The 19,224-nt window shown below is 50.9% G+C and overlaps 1 protein-coding gene across 5 annotated transcripts in view; it reads left to right on the top strand.

The window, feature by feature from the left end:
- Positions 1-19,224, top strand: part of LOC119956828 (leucine-rich repeat and immunoglobulin-like domain-containing nogo receptor-interacting protein 1) — a 505,354-nt gene that overhangs the window by 450,619 nt on the left and 35,511 nt on the right. The gene's annotated exons all lie outside the window — the stretch shown is intronic.

The following is a 19,224-nucleotide window of genomic DNA, read 5'->3' as shown; positions in this document are numbered from 1 at the left end:
GTGTGTGTGTATTTGTGTGTGCATGCGTGAGTGTGAGTGTGTGTCTATGTGTATATGTGCATTGGGAGCCGGTTTAGCTCAGGCGATTGAAGGGCTGGTTTGTGATGCAGAGCGAGGCCAGCAGCAAGGGTTCAATTCCCCGGACCAACTGAGGTTATTCATGAAGGCCCCGCCTTCTCAACCTTGCCCCTCTCCTGAGGTGTGGTGACCCTCGGGTTAAATCACCACCAATCAGCTCAGGGGTCATCTGGGACTATGGCGACTTTGTGTTTGTGCGTATCTGTGATAAAAGTAAATTACTGCGGATGCTGGAATCTGAAACGCAAACAGAAAATCCTGGGCCACCTCAGCAGGTCTCAGAGCCTCTGTGCAGAGAGCGGGGAGCTGATGTCTCCAGTCTGGGTGATTCTGTGTCAAAGCTGGAGGATTCCACCGCCCCATCACCCCCCCCCCCCCCCCCCCCCCCCCCCCCCCCCAATCACCCCCCCCCCCCCCCCAAAGAAACAGAATAAATCTGACCCCATGTGCAGTTCTCTCCAGGAAAGAGAGGACGAGAGAAGAGAGGGATGGTTACAAAAGACAAGAAAACGGAGAGGGAAAGAAAGAGAGGTGATGGCTTGGGGGAGGGAGAGAGTTACAGAGAGTACAGTTACAGCGAGAGTGGGATGGAGTTGGCGTTGATTTCACCATCGCTGCTCTGTGTGGTGGTTGGGGAGAGTGGGCAGATGGTATAGAGCAGGGGTGGGCAAACTACGGCCCGCGGGCCGCATGCGGCCCGCCAAAGGTATTTCTGCGGCCCACCAAGTCATTAAAAAAAAAAAAAAAAAATTTTTAGGTTAATGCGGGGGGGCTGTTGGGTTACTTACTGGTATAGGGTGGATACGTTGACTTGAGTAGGGTGATCATTGCTCGGCACAACGTCGAGGGCCGAAGGGCCTGTTCTGTGCTGTTCTATGTTCTCTATGAGGCGCCCAGAATCATAACCGGGTGAAGTAATTATTTTACTTAATATACTATGCGGCCCTTTGTGAATTGTGAATTTCTGAATGTGGCCCTTGCACGGAAAAGTTTGCCCACCCCTGGTATAGAGCTTGCCCTGTCCCACAGCCCAGTGCTGTAATCTATTATCACTGCCCTCTTGCACCCCTCACTGTTTTCAATTCTACAACAGTTGTGCAAGGGATGGGATGAATAATGGAATATAACCTTCACAGATTGACTGAATCAGGAAAAACAATGTGCTTCAGAAAAAGGATATACCTCAGAGAGACACAGTGAGAGAGAGAGGGACAGAGAGAGAGAGAGAGGGGGGACACAGAGAGAGAGAGAGACACACAGTGAGAGAGAGAGAGGGACACAGTGAGAGAGAGAGAGAGAGACACAGAGAGAGAGAGAGAGGGGGGGGGGGACACAGAGAGAGAGAGAGACACACAGTGAGAGAGAGAGAGAGAGGGACACAGTGAGAGAGAGAGAGAGAGACACAGTGAGAGAGAGAGGGAGAGACACACAGAGAGAGAGAGGGGGGGACAGTGAGAGAGAGTGAAAGAGACACATGAGAGAGACACATGAGAGAGACTGAGAGAACTGCACACAAAACTCCAAATGCGGCCTTACCAAGGGTTTATACAGCTGCAACGTGATTTCCCAACTGCTGTACTCATTGCCCTGGCTGATGAAGGCAAGCATGCCATATGCCTTCTTAATCAACTAGGCTACCTGTGTAGCCACTTTTAGGGAACTGTGGACCTGCACACCACATCCCTCTGTATGTTAATGTTCCTAAAGGTTCTCCCATTTACTGTATCATTCATCCCTAGATTTGATCTTCCAAAATGCATCACCTCGCAATAGTTCAGATTAAACTCCATCTGCCATTTCTGTGCCCAAGTCTCCAATCTATCTATATCCTGTTGTATCCTCTGACAATCCTTGGCACTGTCAGCAACCCTGCCAATCTTCGTGTCATCCGCAAACTAATCAGACCACCCACATTTTCCAACAGATCATTTATATATACTACAAATAGAGGTCCCAGCACTGATCCCTATGGAACACTACTGTGTCTGCGTGGGTTTCCTCCGGGTGCTCCGGTTTCCTCCCACAAACCCCGGAAGACATGCCGGTGGGTGAATTGGACATTCTGAATTCTCCCTCTGTGTACCCGAACAGGCGCCGGTACTTGGTGACTAGGGGCTTTTCACAGTAACTGCATTGCAGTGTTAATGTAAGCCTACTTGTGACACTAATGACTTATTATTACAGATCTCCATTCTGAAAAACACCCTTCCACTGCTACTCTCTGTCTTCTATAACCAAGCCAGTTCTGTATCCATCTCGTCAGCCCACCCCGAATCTCACGTGATTTTAGTTTTTGGACCAGTCTGCCATGTGGGACCTTGTCAAACACCTGACTAACGCCCATGTAAACTACATCCACAACCCTTCCCTCATCAATTTTCTTTGTCACCTCTTCAAAAAACTCAATTAAGTTGGTGAGGCAGGACTTCCCCGTATAAAACCATGCTGCCTGTCACTAACTAGTCCATTTTCCTCCAAATGTCCATATATCCTGTCCCTCAGCATCTTTTCCAAAAGCTTCCCCACCACTGATGTCCGGCTCACTGGGCCTATAATTTGCTGGATTATCCCTGCTTCCTTTCTTAATCAAGGCAATAACACTGGCTATTCTCCAGTCCTCTGGAACCCCGCCTGTGATCAAAGAGGATGTGAAGATATCTGTCAAGGCCCCGGCTATTTCTCCCCTTGCCTCCCACAGTAACCTGGGGTAGATCCCATCCGGCCCCAGGGACTTGTCCACTTTAATGCAAATTAAGATACTCAACACTTGTTTGATATATTGACATTCTCAAGAGCGTTCACACACCTATCACTGACCTCAACATCCGTCATGTCCTTCTCCCCAGTGAATACCGATACAAAGTCTTCTTTTAGGATTTCACCCACTTCCTGTGGTTACCCGTATAACCTGCCTCCTTTGTCCTTGAATGGGCCCACTCTTGCTACCCTCTTGCTCCCAATATATCCATAAAAGCCTTGGGATTCTCCTTAGCCATGTTTGCTAAAGAAATTTCATGGCCGCTTTTAGTCCTCCTAATTCCACATTTAAATTCCTTTCTCCTTCACCGTACTCCTCCAGGGCTTCGTTCTCTTTACAGACTGGAATCTAAACGAGGGGTTCGTGGTGGTTTATATACAGAATAACAGATACCCGGGAGTCAGTTACAGACTGGAATCTAATCGAGGGGTTCAGGGGGGTTTATATATAGAATAACAGATACCCGGGAGTCAGTTACAGACTGGAATCTAATCGAGGGGTTCAGGGTAGTTTATATGTAGAATAACAGATACCCGGGAGTGAGTTACAGACTGGAATCTAATCGAGGGGTTCAGGGGGGTTTATATATAGAATAACAGATACCCGGGAGTGAGTTACAGACTGGAGTCTAATCGAGGGGTTCATGGTGGTTTATATATAGAATAACAGATACCCGGGAGTGAGTTACAGACTGGAATCTAATCGAGGGGTTCGGGGTGGTTTATATATAGAATAACATATACGCGGGAGTGAGTTACAGACTGGAGTCTAATCGAGGGGTTCAGGGGGGTTTATATACAGAATAACAGATACCCGGGAGTGAGTTACAGACTGGAGTCTAATCGAGGGGTTCAGGGTAGTTTATATATAGAATAACAGATACCCGGGAGTGAGTTACAGACTGGAATCTAATCGAGGGGTTCGGGGTGGTTTATATATAGAATAACAGATACCCGGGAGTGAGATACAGACTGGAATCTAATCGAGGGGTTCAGGGTAGTTTATATATAGAATAATAGATACCCGGGAGTGAGTTACAGACTGGAATCTAATCGAGGGGTTTGGGGTGGTTTATATATAGAAAAACAGATACCAGGGAGTGAGTTACAGACTGGAATCTAATCGAGGGGTTCGGGGTGGTTTATATATAGAATAACAGATACCCGGGAGTGAGTTACAGACTGGAATCTAATCGAGGGGTTTGGGGTGGTTTGTATATAGAAAAACAGATACCAGGGAGTGAGTTACAGACTGGAATCTAATCGAGGGGTTCGGGGCGGTTTATATATAGAATAACAGATACCCGGGAGTGAGTTACAGACTGGAATCTAATCGAGGGGTTCGGGGTGGTTTATATATAGAATAACAGATACCCAGGAGTGAGTTACAGACTGGAATCTAATCCAGTGGCTCGGGATGGTTTATATATAGAATAACAGATACCCGGGAGTGAGTTACAGACTGGAATCTAATCGAGGGGTTCAGGGGGGTTTATATGTAGAATAACAGATACCCGGGAGTGAGTTACAGACTGGAATCTAATCGAGGGGTTCATGGGGGTTTATATATAGAATAACAGATACCCGGGAGTGAGTTACAGACTGGAATCTAATCGAGGGGTTCGGGGCGGTTTATATATAGAATAACAGATACCCAGGAGTGAGTTACAGACTGGAATCTAATCGAGGGGTTCGGGGTGGTTTATATATAGAATAACAGATACCCGGGAGTGAGTTACAGACTGGAATCTAATCGAGGGGTTCAGGGTAGTTTATATATAGAATAACAGATACCCGGGAGTGAGTTATAGTCTGGAATCTAATCGAGGGGTTCGGGGTGATTTATATATAGAATAACAGATACCCAGGAGTGAGTTACAGACTGGAATCTAATCCAGTGGCTCGGGATGGTTTATATATAGAATAACAGATACCCGGGAGTGAGTTACAGACTGGAATCTAATCGAGGGGTTCAGGGGGGTTTATATGTAGAATAACAGATACCCGGGAGTGAGTTACAGACTGGAATCTAATCGAGGGGTTCATGGGGGTTTATATATAGAATAACAGATACCCGGGAGTGAGTTACAGACTGGAATCTAATCGAGGGGTTCGGGGCGGTTTATATATAGAATAACAGATACCCAGGAGTGAGTTACAGACTGGAATCTAATCGAGGGGTTCGGGGTGGTTTATATATAGAATAACAGATACCCGGGAGTGAGTTACAGACTGGAATCTAATCGAGGGGTTCAGGGTAGTTTATATATAGAATAACAGATACCCGGGAGTGAGTTATAGTCTGGAATCTAATCGTGGGGTTCGGGATGGTTTATATATAGAATAACAGATACCCGGGAGTGAGTTACAGACTGGAATCTAATCGAGGGGTTCGGGGTAGTTTATATATAGAATAACAGATACCCGGGAGTGAGTTACAGACTGGAATCTAATCGAGGGGTTCGGGGCGGTTTATATATAGAATAACAGATACCCGGGAGTGAGTTACAGACTGGAATCTAATCGAGGGGTTCGGGGTGGTTTATATATAGAATAACAGATACCCGGGAGTGAGTTACAGACTGGAATCTAATCCAGTGGCTCGGGGTGGTTTATATATAGAATAACAGATACCCGGGAGTGAGTTACAGACTGGAATCTAATCGAGGGGTTCAGGGTAGTTTATATATAGAATAACAGATACCCGGGAGTGAGTTACAGACTGGAATCTAATCGAGGGGTTCAGGGTAGTTTATATATAGAATAACAGATACCCGGGAGTGAGTTACAGACTGGAATCTAATCGAGGGGTTCGGGATGGTTTATATATAGAATAACAGATACCCGGGAGTGAGTTACAGACTGGAATCTAATCCAGTGGCTCGGGTGGTTTATATATAGAATAACAGATACCCGGGAGTCAGTTACAGACTGGAATCTAATCGAGGGGTTCGGAATGGTTTATATATAGAATAACATATACCTGGGAGTGAGTTACAGACTGGAATCTAATCCAGTGGCTCGGGGTGATTTATATATAGAATAACAGATACCCGGGAGTGAGTTACTGATTGGAATCTAATCGAGGGGTTCGGGATGGTTTATAGATGGAGTAACAGATACCCGGGAGTGAGTTACAGACTGGAATCTAATCGAGGGGTTCGGGGTGGTTTATATATGGAGTAACAGATACCCGGGAGTGAGTTACAGACTGGAATCTAATCGAGGGGTTCAGGGCTTTTTATGTGGAAGAATATAAAAATATCAAATAATCAACTCGAGGAAAAAGTGAATACTGTATGATGGCACGTTATCATTCCAGCGGCTCATTGCTGTCTGTAAATAACATTCTGTTGGGCATCCTCTGGGTTTCCTCCCACAGTCCAAAGATGTGCAGGTTGGGTGGATTGGCCATGTCAAATTGTCCAAAATTCTATGATTAACCTAGGACAAAGGTTCGGCGCAACATCGTGGGCCGAAGGGCCTGTTCTGTGCTGTATTTCTCTATCTCTATCTATCTCTAAAAGCACAAACTGATTTTCTGTATCGCTGGACTTTGTTGGTTTTGAACAGTTAGATCAAGTAAAACATGCATTGCGTGTTAGACTGAACACTGAAATAATTGGAACATGTGTGTGTGTGTGTGTGTGTGTGTGTGTGTGGTGCAGAGCAAGATCCCAATTTACAATGATCTTGTGCTGTGAATTCCAATTCACTGATGTTCTTCCTGTTTCGGGCTGGGAAAGAGACAATCTCACACAACGGGTCAGCATCAAACAGGGCCAATCTGATCTTGAAGAGGAAGCTTCTAGAATGTCCCATTTTCCCTAATTGGCCTGTTTTTATTAAAAATCTGGTTTGTTGCCTCCCCAGGATGAGGTAGCTCAGGGTTGTGACCGATGCCCAAGGAATGATGGGATTTGGCATTGAGTTTGGACAGGTGGTCCTGTTCCTCTGTGTGTGGTTTGAACACAGGAATGAGGGGTGCTTAGAATGAAGAACTGGAAGCCCAAGAGAAACAGCCACATCCGGAGGAATGATGTGCATAGGTAAACTGGAAACAGCAAAAAGAGAGTTTGCAGGGCGGCACGGTAGCATAGTGGTTACCACAGTTGCTTCACAGCTCCATGGTCCCAGGTTCGATCCCCCACTGGGTCGCTGTCTGTGTGGAGTCTGCACATTTTCCCAGTGTCTGCGTGGGTTTCCTCCGGATGCTCCGGTTTCCTCCCACAGTCCAAAGATGTGCGGGTTAGGTGGATTGGCCGTGATAAATTGCCCCTTAGTGTCCAAAAAGGTAAGGTTGGGTTACGGGGATAGGGTGGAAGTGTGGGGATGGGGTGGAGGTGTGGCCTTAGATAGGCTGCTCTTTCCAAGGGCCAGTGCAGACTCGATGGGCCAAATGGCCTCCTGCTGCCACTGTAAATTCTGTGATTCTGTGCGAGTCAGAGGTCGGATCCTGATAGGTATCGGGGAGGCTTGTGCTAGAGTTTTACATTATCTCCTATCAAATCCCACTCTCTTGTGGGAAGAACAGATTTGGCAATTTTAGTCCCAGGTCTTCAACTGGTAGATGGCAGCTTCACGCCAGGATTTTGCCCAGGATGAGGAGAGTGGTGAGGAATTGACTGAAAATTAAATTCCTTCATTTCTGGTTTCAAGCATATTTTCAGTCATTGTACATCACAAATGTGATATGATGATGTTAACAGCAATGATATTCCTTCCAGTTAAAGCAATCGCTTTCTGAGGAGCCACGACTCAGCCCATTTACTGGGTGTAATGATACCAGAGTAAATCATCCGTGATCTCAGATCATATGTAACTGAGAGACTGGGGGAAGGTCCTGTTAAAGTCCCTCAATATCAAAATAGTCGCTAGGTGTTCACGGGTTTGCAACATGATTTTCAGCCCTCCTTTATGGATGGCACCTGGAGCCTGGCCACGGTAACCAGCGGAATCTTCAAACCACTCGCATCATTTCTCAAATAGCCCCTTGAGCTTGTCTCATCCTCTCCCTACCTTTCATCCAACTGATTGATAGGCACTACCTCTCACCCCCCCCCCCCCCCCCACCACCTTGGCCTCGATTGCCCCTCACCTTCCTTGCTTCAACGCTAGTGCCCCCATCTGACTCTGGAGGGTCTCACATTCTGATCCCGTTCCCTCCTGATGTGTAGCCAAGGTGATCGCCTTCCGGAGATAAAGAGAAGGGATCTGGCCCTGATATAAAGCCATAAGGCAGAGGAGCAGAATTAGGCCACTCGGCCCATCGAGTCTGCTCCGCCATTCAACCACGGCTGATATTTTTCTCACCCCCTGCCAATTTATGCCAATTCTCCCAAACTCCAAATGTTCTAGCCTACCGCCTTCCAACTCCTCTCCGCAGCCCCTGTGTGCTGGAACTGAGGTCACCAATTAGTCTCTCACTCTCAGGATCTCAGGTTGTGGAATTCATCATGTCCCCCGGATGGGCTGAATGGCCATCTTTGTGCTGTATTAATTGATGATTCTGTAATTCCAGCTTCTCAGAGCCCATGTTTGATGTCCCCTAAACTACAATTTCTTAATTACATTAACTTTCCCCTAGCTCCAGGTTGCTTACAGCCACATTGCCAGACAGACAGTTGGATAATTCTCCTCTCTGTCACGCCCAGAGCCGGCATGGCTCACAGCGACTGGGTTTGACGCTTCTGATTTACAGTATGTAACTATCCTCCACCCACGCACTGCATTTGGCTGGAGAAATAATCTTGTTTCTACTGGGAGACTTTCCTGTAGTTCGTGTTATGGGTATTGTTTTGCTAGAGTTCATAAAGACCGCTTTTAAAATAGACTCTGTAGACTGTTTGCTGAGAGTCCTGTGTGAATCCCGCCCTGCCTCCAACTCAGTGGCCAACACGAAGGTGCTGACAGGCAGGTTGCTTACCCTAGTCTGCCTCAGTGTTACCCCGGGACTGTGAGCTGCAACTGAACATTGAGTCCAGGACTGGACTGATTCCTGACATGTTAAAGATCAGACTCAGCAGCTCGATGTGAGTCAGCCGCATCCCTGCCTGGATTAAAGGCTGCTTCTCGCTGGTTTCAATAATTAGTGAGGATAACGAGAAGCAGTGATTGTTCCAGCAGCAGGTTGAGACAATGTGACACAGCAGTACAGGTTACACCACCCTCTATGTGCCATTCACAGGGATGAAATGTACAGAAAGCAGATGTAGTTTGATGTGAATTACTGCTTTTCAAAGCAGCTGATTGCTCTAATTAGTGTTGACAATAAATTCACCAATACTCCAAACCACAACCAGCAATCTACCAATTAAAAGCATACAATTAAACCAATTAATTTTGCAATTCTAACACAGGTAGTGTATGGAGAAGTGACAGAATGTGGAGACAGCAGACAGGATAATGAAACCCAATCTTTCTCTCTTTCCCCTGGAGGTGCTGGCTACACTTCCCAGAGTCGCCCTCTGCTCCCTTACCCGTGGCCGAGGTGTGACACTGTACACAGCGTGTCGACAGGGGGCTACCGGGGCTGGTTTAGCTCACTGGGCTAAATCGCTGGCTTTTAAAGCAGACCAAGGCAGGCCAGCAGCAAGGTTCGATTCCCGTACCAGCCTCCCCGAACAGGCGGCGGAATGTGGCGACTAGGGGCTTTTCACAGTAACTTCATTGAAGCCCACTCGTGACAAGAAGCGATTTTCATTTCATTTCATTTCAAATAACGGAGGGGTCACCCATTCCTCACCACACACTTTCCCGCAGTCACACACGCAATACGTTCACACACATGTAAACACGTAGGCACCCACATACTCATGCATGATACATGAGATAGTTCCACCAGTCGAAAGGACTGGGCTGGATTCTCCGAGTTTGAGGGTACGTGCAGAGGAAGTGTCTAGTTCAACGATGAAAAGAAATCGGTGCGGCCCCAGCACCGAGCCTCCGACCGGGGAGGGGCTAAAATGCCGCACCACGTAAAGCACACGGCCTTCACAAAATAACCGGTTGGAGAATTGCCGGGTCCGTGGCCGCGCATGCGCACGGCAAAGACCTGCAGCAGCCGCACCGTACAACATGGTGCTGGCTGTGCGCAGTCCCGATCTGCCAGATAGTGTCCCCCGGACCCCGCCTGGCCAGCCCCCATCAGTCCCCCCAGCCCGCCGAAGCTCCACGGCCAGCGGCACGGCTTCCCCCTGACTGTGGCGGCGCTGGGCACAGTCCGCAGCCGCCACGCCGGGTCCCCAACACCTGAGAGAACACGTGCCCCGCGCCATTGGAACATCGGCCCATTGGGGGCGGAGCATCGGAGGAGGGCCTTCAGGTAATGTCCTGAGGCCTTCCCAATGGCTTGCGGCCGACACCCCGATGATGCTGTTTCGGAGGGGGCGGAGCATCCAGGAACAGGCATTGCCTCCAATCCAGTTGTAAAAAGGGATTCTCCGCCCGGTCGGCGATTACAAAATGGATGTCGGCAAGCGGAGAATCCCGGCCATGTTTCCCAGGAGTGAGGGTGGGGTGGGGGGGGGGGGTATCTCAGGAGTGAGGGGGCGACTCCAGGAGTGAGGGGGGAGTCTCCAGGAGTGAGGGGGAGGATTCCAGGAGTGAGGGGGAGGATTCCAGGAGTGAGGGGGAGGATTCCAGGAGTGAGGGGGAGGATTCTAGGAGTGAGGGGTAGGATTCCAGGAGTGAGGATGGAGTCTCCAGGAGTGAGGGGGGAGTCTCCAGGAGTGAGAGGGAGGATTCTAGGAGTGAGGGGGAGGATTCCAGGAGTGAGGGGGAGGATTCCAGGAGTGAGGGGGAGGATTCTAGGAGTGAGGATGGAGTCTCCAGGAGTGAGGGGGGAGTCTCCAGGAGTGAGAGGGAGGATTCTAGGAGTGAGGGGGAGGATTCCAGGAGTGAGGGGGAGGATTCCAGGAGTGAGGGGGAGGATTCTAGGAGTGAGGGGGAGTCTCCAGGAGTGAGGGGGGAGTGTCCAGGAGTGAGAGGGAGGATTCTAGGAGTGAGGGGGAGGATTCTAGGAGTGAGGGGGAGACTCCAGGAGTGAGGGGGAGTCTCCAGGAGTGAGGATGGAGTGTCCAGGAGTGAGGGGGAGGATTCCAGGAGTGAGGGGGAGGATTCCAGCAGTGAGGGGGGAGTGTCCAGGAGTGAGGGGGGAGTCTCCAGCAGTGAGGGGGGAGTCTCCAGGAGTGAGGGGGAGTCTCCAGCAGTGAGGGGGAGACTCCAGCAGTGAGGGGGAGGATTCCAGCAGTGAGGGGGGAGTCTCCAGGAGTGAGGGGGAGTCTCCAGCAGTGAGGGGGAGACTCCAGGAGTGAGGGGGAGGATTCCAGGAGTGAGGGGGGAGTGTCCAGGAGTGAGGAGGAGAGCGAGAGTGGAGGACTCTGGGATTGGGGAAATGATCCCGGGAGTGAGGAGAGGACTCCAGGAGTACGGGATGGAGCTCGGGAGTGTGTTATTCAGGGAGAAGGGCGAGGGGGAAAGATGGGGGGAGAGGTGCCTTATTTGGAAGCTCTCCTGGGCCAGTGAGAGATTTGGGTTCTGCTCCCTGGGAAGGGGAATGGAGATTGTGAAATGTCAGCTCAGCGAACAGTTTCAAATTAAATCAAGAAAGGGTGAATTTTGGCCCCCATGCGAGAAAGATTACACATAAACATTGAACAGCAGGCGGAATAAATTTCCAATTAGAATGGAAATGGAAAGTCAGGAATCATTTTGGGAAGAGCTTGGTGAGGTGATTTGAATGGATGATTTGGGGTAGGTCAGATTCTCGGAGTCTGCAGTTTTGGGAAGTGGAATTGCTTTGGATAATTGCTGATTAATATTTGGAGGCTATCAGTCATTCCTCCAGAATCACTCAGTCAGCAGTGATGGTAGATGGACTCACAATCAGAATATCATCCAGACTGGGTGAGTACACGATGTGTGTGAGCTGCTGATTCCAGAAATGGTGCATTCTTCGGAACAATTGTTGTGTTTGAATGGAGGGAGCGTGACCTGTAATATCGACACTGGGCCATCCACACAAACCACTAACAACCCAGCATCAGTGAGCGACACATTGGACAGGGTTAAACCCGCTAACTTCACCCAAAATGTTCCCCATTCCCATTGCACTGACCTCCCTTCCCATTCACCCTCTGTGACTGAGCTGTCCTGGATTATATCGCAAAGGGAGATTACCCAAACTACCTTTGGAATTTGAAAGGTTAAGGGGCGATTTGATTGAAGTTTCGAAGGTGTGGAGGGGAACTGATTTGGTACACAGACAGAAACCTCTCCCAGTGACTGGGGAGTCCAGGACGAGAGAGGGTGGGCTAAAAAGCAGGAGCAGAGCTTTAGGGAGCGAAATTAGAAACCTCTTCTTTGCAGAGCGCCTGATGGATGTTTGAAACTCTCTTCCATGGGCGCATTGCGTTCTCGCCTGAGCTCTACGCGACCAGGACATTGCGCCCATTATTTACATCTGCATTTTAGACGTGTAAATCCCTTCCTCTCCAACTCCCAAACTATTTAATCCATGAGATATTTAATGCAACTGTTGTGCCATTAAGAATTAAATATTAATTAATAAATCTGCCTGCACCTCATTTAAATGCAAATGAGACTAACTGAAAGGTAGGCTTTTGCTCATCAATTTGAATCCAGGACCTCTATCTATCTGAGGTTGAAGGACATCTTTGGATTCATAAAAACAGTAAACTGCTCAACTAACACGCCTCAGCACACAACCATACATAATGTCCCAGCAATGAGTCACTGCATCACACCGGGGGGGGGGGCAGATACCTGGGGCACCCCCCACCTGGAGGTTCCCTTCCAAGTCACAGTCCCCAAGAGCGGCGAGGATTCTGGACCAGAACCCCAATATTTTAGTGTATTTGTAAGGCTGTGCGGAAAGAACGATTTGCTCCAGGAGGGATTGCACAGAGAAATAGGGATTTGGTATTTATTTTAAACATAACTTTTATTGTAAATACAATATTAACCTTTTGACTACACATCTGAAAAGAACTTACAATAACCCCTGAACACTACTACTCACTTCCCCATTAAACAACAGCACGGTAGCACGGTGGTTAGCATCAATGCTTCACAGCTCCAGGGTCCCAGGTTCGATTCCTGGCTGGGTCACTGTCGGTGCGGAGTCTGCACGTCCTCCCCGTGTGTGCGTGGGTTTCCTCCGGGTGCTCCGGTTTCCTCCCACAGTCCAAAGATGTGCGGGTTAGGTGGATTGGCCATGCTAAATTGCCCGTAGTGTCCTAAAAAGTAATGTTAAGGGGGGTTGTTGGGTTACGGGTATAGGGTGGATACGTGGGTTTGAGTAGGGTGATCATGGCTCGGCACAACATCGAGGGCCGAAGGGCCTGTTCTGTGCTGTACTGTTCTATGTTCTATAAAAGAAACATACAGCGCTCTCAATCCAGCTTAAAATCAGCAGAGCATATTGTAATACTTGCTTTGCAGAACTATATTCTGACTCTGGTTAGAACCCCTTCAGACTCTGGCTGAATATCTTCAGATAGTTGCTTTCAGCCTCTTCCTTGTCTTCAGACGAGACTGCTCTGCTTTAAAATGTTATTACTCTTCTTTTTAATTATCCTACTGGGAGAGAAAACTGCCTTCCCTTGTGGACTCTGTGATAGCCAGATCTGACCTCTTCAAACGCTTCTACAAAAAAATACCTCCCACTCTTAACTCCAACCAGCAGCGACAGCATCTCCCCAAGCTGAAAAAAAACAAATTAACTTTCCAGCGATTGAAAGCACGTCAGCTCCCCAGGGACTGTCCCCAGTCAAACCGCAGTGCATTAGCCCAGACTGAAAACCACATCCCTCTTGGCCAATTTCAACTTATTGCTGCTAAACACTCCCAGGCCCCTGCAAAACAGGATTTTAAATAAACATGACCACAGCGGTCAAACGCACTCTAACCCCAGGTTTTGAACGGTTAATTTATCCCAATATTTAGAAGCCAATATTCCAGCTTGTCACCCTCACCACCTTGACTGGGAAATATATCGGCCGTTCCTTCACTGTGGCTGGGTCAAAACCCTGGACCTCCCTCCCTAACAGCACAGAGGGTGTACCTACACCACAGGGGCTGCACCACCACCTTCTGAAGGGCCATTAGGGATGGGCAATAAATGCTGGACCTGACCAGCGATGCTCAGATCACATGAAAGAATTTTAAAAGCTCCGTGTTGATGAGTGCAAGAGATATGAACCAAGTGAGTTGTCATGGAAACCATTAAACTGAAAAGTTGCTGCAGGCTGATTATGCAGTATTGTGTTGATGGGAGAGAATCGAGAGACAGACACCTCATTGCAGGCGACCTGATTTTGAGCAAAGTGTTTTAACAATCTGTCTGAATCAGTCCAGGAGCTGTGGGACTGACCTCCCCAATCCGAGCCTCCAATGCAGCACCTCCCCAAAACCTCAGCTGCCTTCTGCTCTCCGATTCCTTTCCTCTCTTTCATTCATTTCGTCAGCCTGCCAATAATTTCTCACACAGATTGTGTCAACGATCTGCCTATTTCAGCCTGTCAGCCGCAGTGTGTGTGTGAAGTTAGCACGCTCTCCGTGTCGGCCACAGTGTGTGTGTGGAGTTTGCACGCTCTCCGTGTCAGCCGCAGTGTGTGTGTGGAGTTTGCACGCTCTCCGTGACGGCCGCAGTGTGTGTGTGGAGTTTGCACACTCTCCGTGTCAGCCGCAGTGTGTGTGTGGAGTTTGCACGCTCTCCGTGTCGGCCACATTGTGTGTGTGGAGTTTGCACGCTCTCCGTGTCGCGGCAGTGTGTGTGTGGAGTTTGCACGCTCTCCGTGTCGGCCGCAGTGTGTGTGGAGTTTGCACGCTCTCCGTGTCGGCCGCAGTGTGTGTGTGGAGTTTGCACGCTCTCCGTGTCGCTGCAGTGTGTGTGTGGAGTTTGCACGCTCTCCGTGTCGGCCGCAGTGTGTGTGGAGTTTGCACGCTCTCCGTGTCGGCCACAGTGTGTGTGGAGTTTGCACGCTCTCCGTGTCAGCCGCAGTGTGTGTGTGGAGTTTGCACACTCTCTGTGTCAGCCGCAGTGTGTGTGGAGTTTGCACGCTCTCCGTGTCAGCCGCAGTGTGTGTGGAGTTTACACGCTCCCCGTGTCAGCTGCAGTGTGTGTGTGGAGTTTGCACGCTCTCCGTGTCGGCTGCAGTGTTTGTGTGGAGTTTGCACGCTCTCTGTGTTGGCCGCAGTGTGTGTGTGGAGTTTGCACGCTCTCCGTGTCAGCCGCAGTGTGTGTGTGGAGTTTGCACGCTCTCCGTGACGGCCGCAGTGTGTGTGTGGAGTTTGCACGCTCTCCGTGACGGCTGCAGTGTGTGTGTGGAGTTTGCACGCTCTCTGTGTCAGCCGCAGTGTGTGTGGAGTTTGCACGCTCTCCGTGTCGGCCGCAGTGTGTGTGTGGAGTTTGCACGCTCTCCGTGTCGGCCACAGTGTGTGTGTGGAGTTTGCACGCTCTCCGTGTCGGCCGCAGTGTGTGTGTGGAGTTTGCACGCTCTCTGTGTCGGCCGCAGTGTGTGTGTGGAGTTTGCACGCTCTCCGTGTCGGCCACAGTGTGTGTGTGGAGTTTGCACGCTCTCCGTGTCGGCCACAGTGTGTGTGTGGAGTTTGCACGCTCTCTGTGTCAGCCGCAGTGTGTGTGTGGAGTTTGCACGCTCTCCGTGTCGGCCACAGTGTGTGTGTGGAGTTTGCACGCTCTCTGTGTCGGCTGCAGTGTGTGTGTGGAGTTTGCACACTCTCCGTGTCGGCCACAGTGTGTGTGTGGAGTTTGCACACTCTCCGTGTCGGCCACAGTGTGTGTGTGGAGTTTGCACGCTCTCCGTGTCGCTGCAGTGTGTGTGTGGAGTTTGCACGCTCTCCGTGTCGGCCGCAGTGTGTGTGTGGAGTTTGCACGCTCTCTGTGTCGGCTGCAGTGTGTGTGTGGAGTTTGCACGCTCTCCGTGTCGCTGCAGTGTGTGTGTGGAGTTTGCACGCTCTCCGTGTCGGCTGCAGTGTGTGTGTGGAGTTTGCACGCTCTCCGTGTCGCTGCAGTGTGTGTGTGGAGTTTGCACGCTCTCCGTGTCGGCTGCAGTGTGTGTGTGGAGTTTGCACGCTCTCCGTGTCGGCCGCAGTGTGTGTGTGGAGTTTGCACGCTCTCCGTGTCAGCCACAGTGTGTGTGGAGTTTGCACGCTCTCTGTGTCGGCCACAGTGTGTGTGTGGAGTTTGCACGCTCTCTGTGTCGCTGCAGTGTGTGTGTGGAGTTTGCACGCTCTCCGTGTCGGCCGATTTCTGCCTGATAACCGGGGTAACGCTGCCGCCGTGTCCAAACATCCCAGAGTCTGAGTCTGTGCAACTTTCCATTTGGCAACTGATGCAGAGGCTGTGATCCAGGATTTGCTGCCTGTTGGTGACTCAGCTCTGATTCATTGAACATTGTCACAATTCCAGCCATACAGTCCACGCTGGAGCGACGGTGCAGCAGTAACAGTCTCTGCGATGCATCAGTGTGCAGCCGTGGGGGTGACAGTGCCCTGGTGCCCTGTGCCAATGTAACAGGGCCATCAGGAGGAGTTGGTGGTCAGGGAGGTTGCTAGGTTACCCAGTTAGGGAAGCAACTTCATGATCACTGCAAATCCCGACATTGTAGAAGCTGGAGAAATAGAATAGGGCAAATAGGGCAGCACGGTAGCAGGGCAGCACGGTAGCATGGCGGTTAGCATAAATGCTTCACAGCTCCAGGGTCCCAGGTTCGATTCCCGGCTGGGTCACTGTCTGTGCGGAGTCTGCACGTCCTCCCCGTGTGTGCGTGGGTTTCCTCCGGGTGCTCAGGTTTCCTCCCACAGTCCAAAGATGTGCGGGTTAGGTGGATTGGCCAGGCTAAATTGCCCTTAGTGTCCTTAAAAGTAAGGTTGCGGGGGGGGTTGTTGGGTTATGGTATAGCGTGGGTTTGAGTAGGGTGATCATTGTTCGGCACAACATCGAGGGCCGAAGGGCCTGTTCTGTGCTGTACTGTTCTAATCATAGAATCGCTAACAGTGCAGAAAGAGCCATTCAGCCTATTGTGTCTGCACCAACCCTCTACCTCGGCCCACTCCCCTGTCCTATCCCCCTAACCCCACCAAACCTGCACATCTTTGGACTGTGGGAGGAAACCAGAGCACCCGGAGGAAACCCACGCAGACACGGGGAGGACGTGCTGACTCCACACAGACAGTGACCCAGCGGAGAATCGAACCCGGGTCCCTGGCGCTGTGAGGCAGCAGTGCTAACCACTATGCCACCCGAGAGGGTGGGAGATTAGTTCAGCTCACACAAACTCAAATCCGAGGGTGGTTTGAAAGTTTGGAGCTGGTAAATCAGCCAATATCGTTTGGGAAAAACAGCCTGCAATTGGTGGAAGACAGTGGGAATAAGCGAGGGACTGGACGGAACTTTCTAAATACTTCCATAGGATATTTCCATACAGCCTCAGCTCAGCATATCACACACAGCATCACACATCCCACAGTGCAGCACTCCCTCAGTACTGAGCCTCTGACAGTGCAGCACTCCCTCAGTACTGAGCCTCTGACAGTGCAGCACTCCCTCAGCACTGACCCTCTGACAGTGCAGCACTCCCTCAGCACTGACCCTCTGACAGTGCGGCTCTCCCTCAGTACTGACCCTCTGACAGTGCAGCACTACCTCAGCACTGACCCTCTGATAGTGCAGCACTCCCTCAGTACTGACTCTCTGACAGTGCGGCACTCCCTCAGTACTGACCCTCTGACAGTGCGGCCCTCCCTCAGTACTGACCCTCTGACAGTGCAGCACTCCCTCAGTACTGACCCTCTGACAGTGCGGCACTCCCTCAGTACTGACCCTCTGACAGTGAGGCACTCCCTCAGTACTGTCCCTCTGACAGTGCAGCGCTCCCTCAGTACTGACCCTCTGACAGTGCAGCACTCCCTCAGTACTGACCCTCTGACAGTGCGGCACTCCCTCAGTACTGACCCTCTGACAGTGCGGCACTCCCTCAGTACTGTCCCTCTGACAGTGCGGCACTCCCTCAGTACTGACCCTCTGACAGTGCGGCACTCCCTCAGTACTGACCCTCTGACAGTGCGGCACTCCCTCAGTACTGACCCTCTGACAGTGCCGCACTCCCTCAGTACTGACCCTCTGACAGTGCGGCACTCCCTCAGTACTGACCCTCTGACAGTGCAGCACTCCCTCAGTACTGACCCTCTGCCAGTGCGGCACTCCCTCAGTACTGACCCTCTGACAGTGCAGCACTCCCTCAGTACTGACCCTCTGACAGTGCAGCACTCCCTCAGTACTGACCCTCTGACAGTGCGGCACTCCCTCAGTACTGACCCTCTGACAGTGCTGCACTCCCTCAGTACTGACCCTCTGACAGTGCGGCACTCCCTCAGTACTGACCCTCTGACAGTGCAGCACTCCCTCAGTACTGACCCTCTGACAGTGCGGCACTCCCTCAGTACTGACCCTCTGACAGTGCGGCGCTCCCTCAGTACTGACCCTCTGACAGTGCAGCACTCCCTCAGTACTGACCCTCTGACAGTGCGGCGCTCCCTCAGTACTGACCCTCTGACAGTGCGGCACTCCCTCAGTACTGACCCTCTGACAGTGCAGCACTCCCTCAGTACTGACCCTCTGACAGTGCGGCACTCCCTCAGTACTGACCCTCTGACAGTGCGGCACTCCCTCAGTACTGTCCCTCTGACAGTGCAGCACTCCCTCAGTACTGACCCTCTGACAGTGCGGCACTCCCTCAGTACTGACCCTCTGACAGTGCAGCTCCCTCAGTACTGACCCTCTGACAGTGCAGCACTCCCTCAGTACTGACCCTCTGACAGTGCAGCACTCCCTCAGTACTGACCCTCTGACAGTGCGGCACTCCCTCAGTACTGACCCTCTGACAGTGCGGCTCCCTCAGTACTGACCCTCTGACAGTGCAGCACTCCCTCAGTACTGACCCTCTGACAGTGCAGCACTCCCTCAGTACTGACCCTCTGACAGTGCAGCACTCCCTCAGTACTGACCCTCTGACAGTGCGGCACTCCCTCAGTACTGACCCTCTGACAGTGCGGCACTCCCTCAGTACTGACCCTCTGACAGTGCAGCACTCCCTCAGTACTGACCCTCCCACACTGCGGCATTCCCTCAGTACTGACCCTCTGACAGTGCGGCACTCCCTCAGTACTGACCCTCTGACAATGCGGCACTCCCTCAGCACTGACCTCTGACAGTGCCGCACTCCCTCAGTGCTGACCCTCTGACAGTGCCGCACTCCCTCAGTACTGACCCTCTGACAGTGCAGCACTCCCTCAGTACTGACCCTCTGACAGTGCGGCACTCCCTCAGTACTGACCCTCTCACAG

Source organism: Scyliorhinus canicula, chromosome 24 (assembly GCF_902713615.1).
Source record: "Scyliorhinus canicula chromosome 24, sScyCan1.1, whole genome shotgun sequence".
In the NCBI taxonomy this organism is placed as follows: domain Eukaryota; kingdom Metazoa; phylum Chordata; class Chondrichthyes; order Carcharhiniformes; family Scyliorhinidae; genus Scyliorhinus; species Scyliorhinus canicula.
The sequence above is the reverse complement of the archived record's forward strand: the minus strand, read 5'-3'. Positions and strand labels throughout refer to the sequence as shown.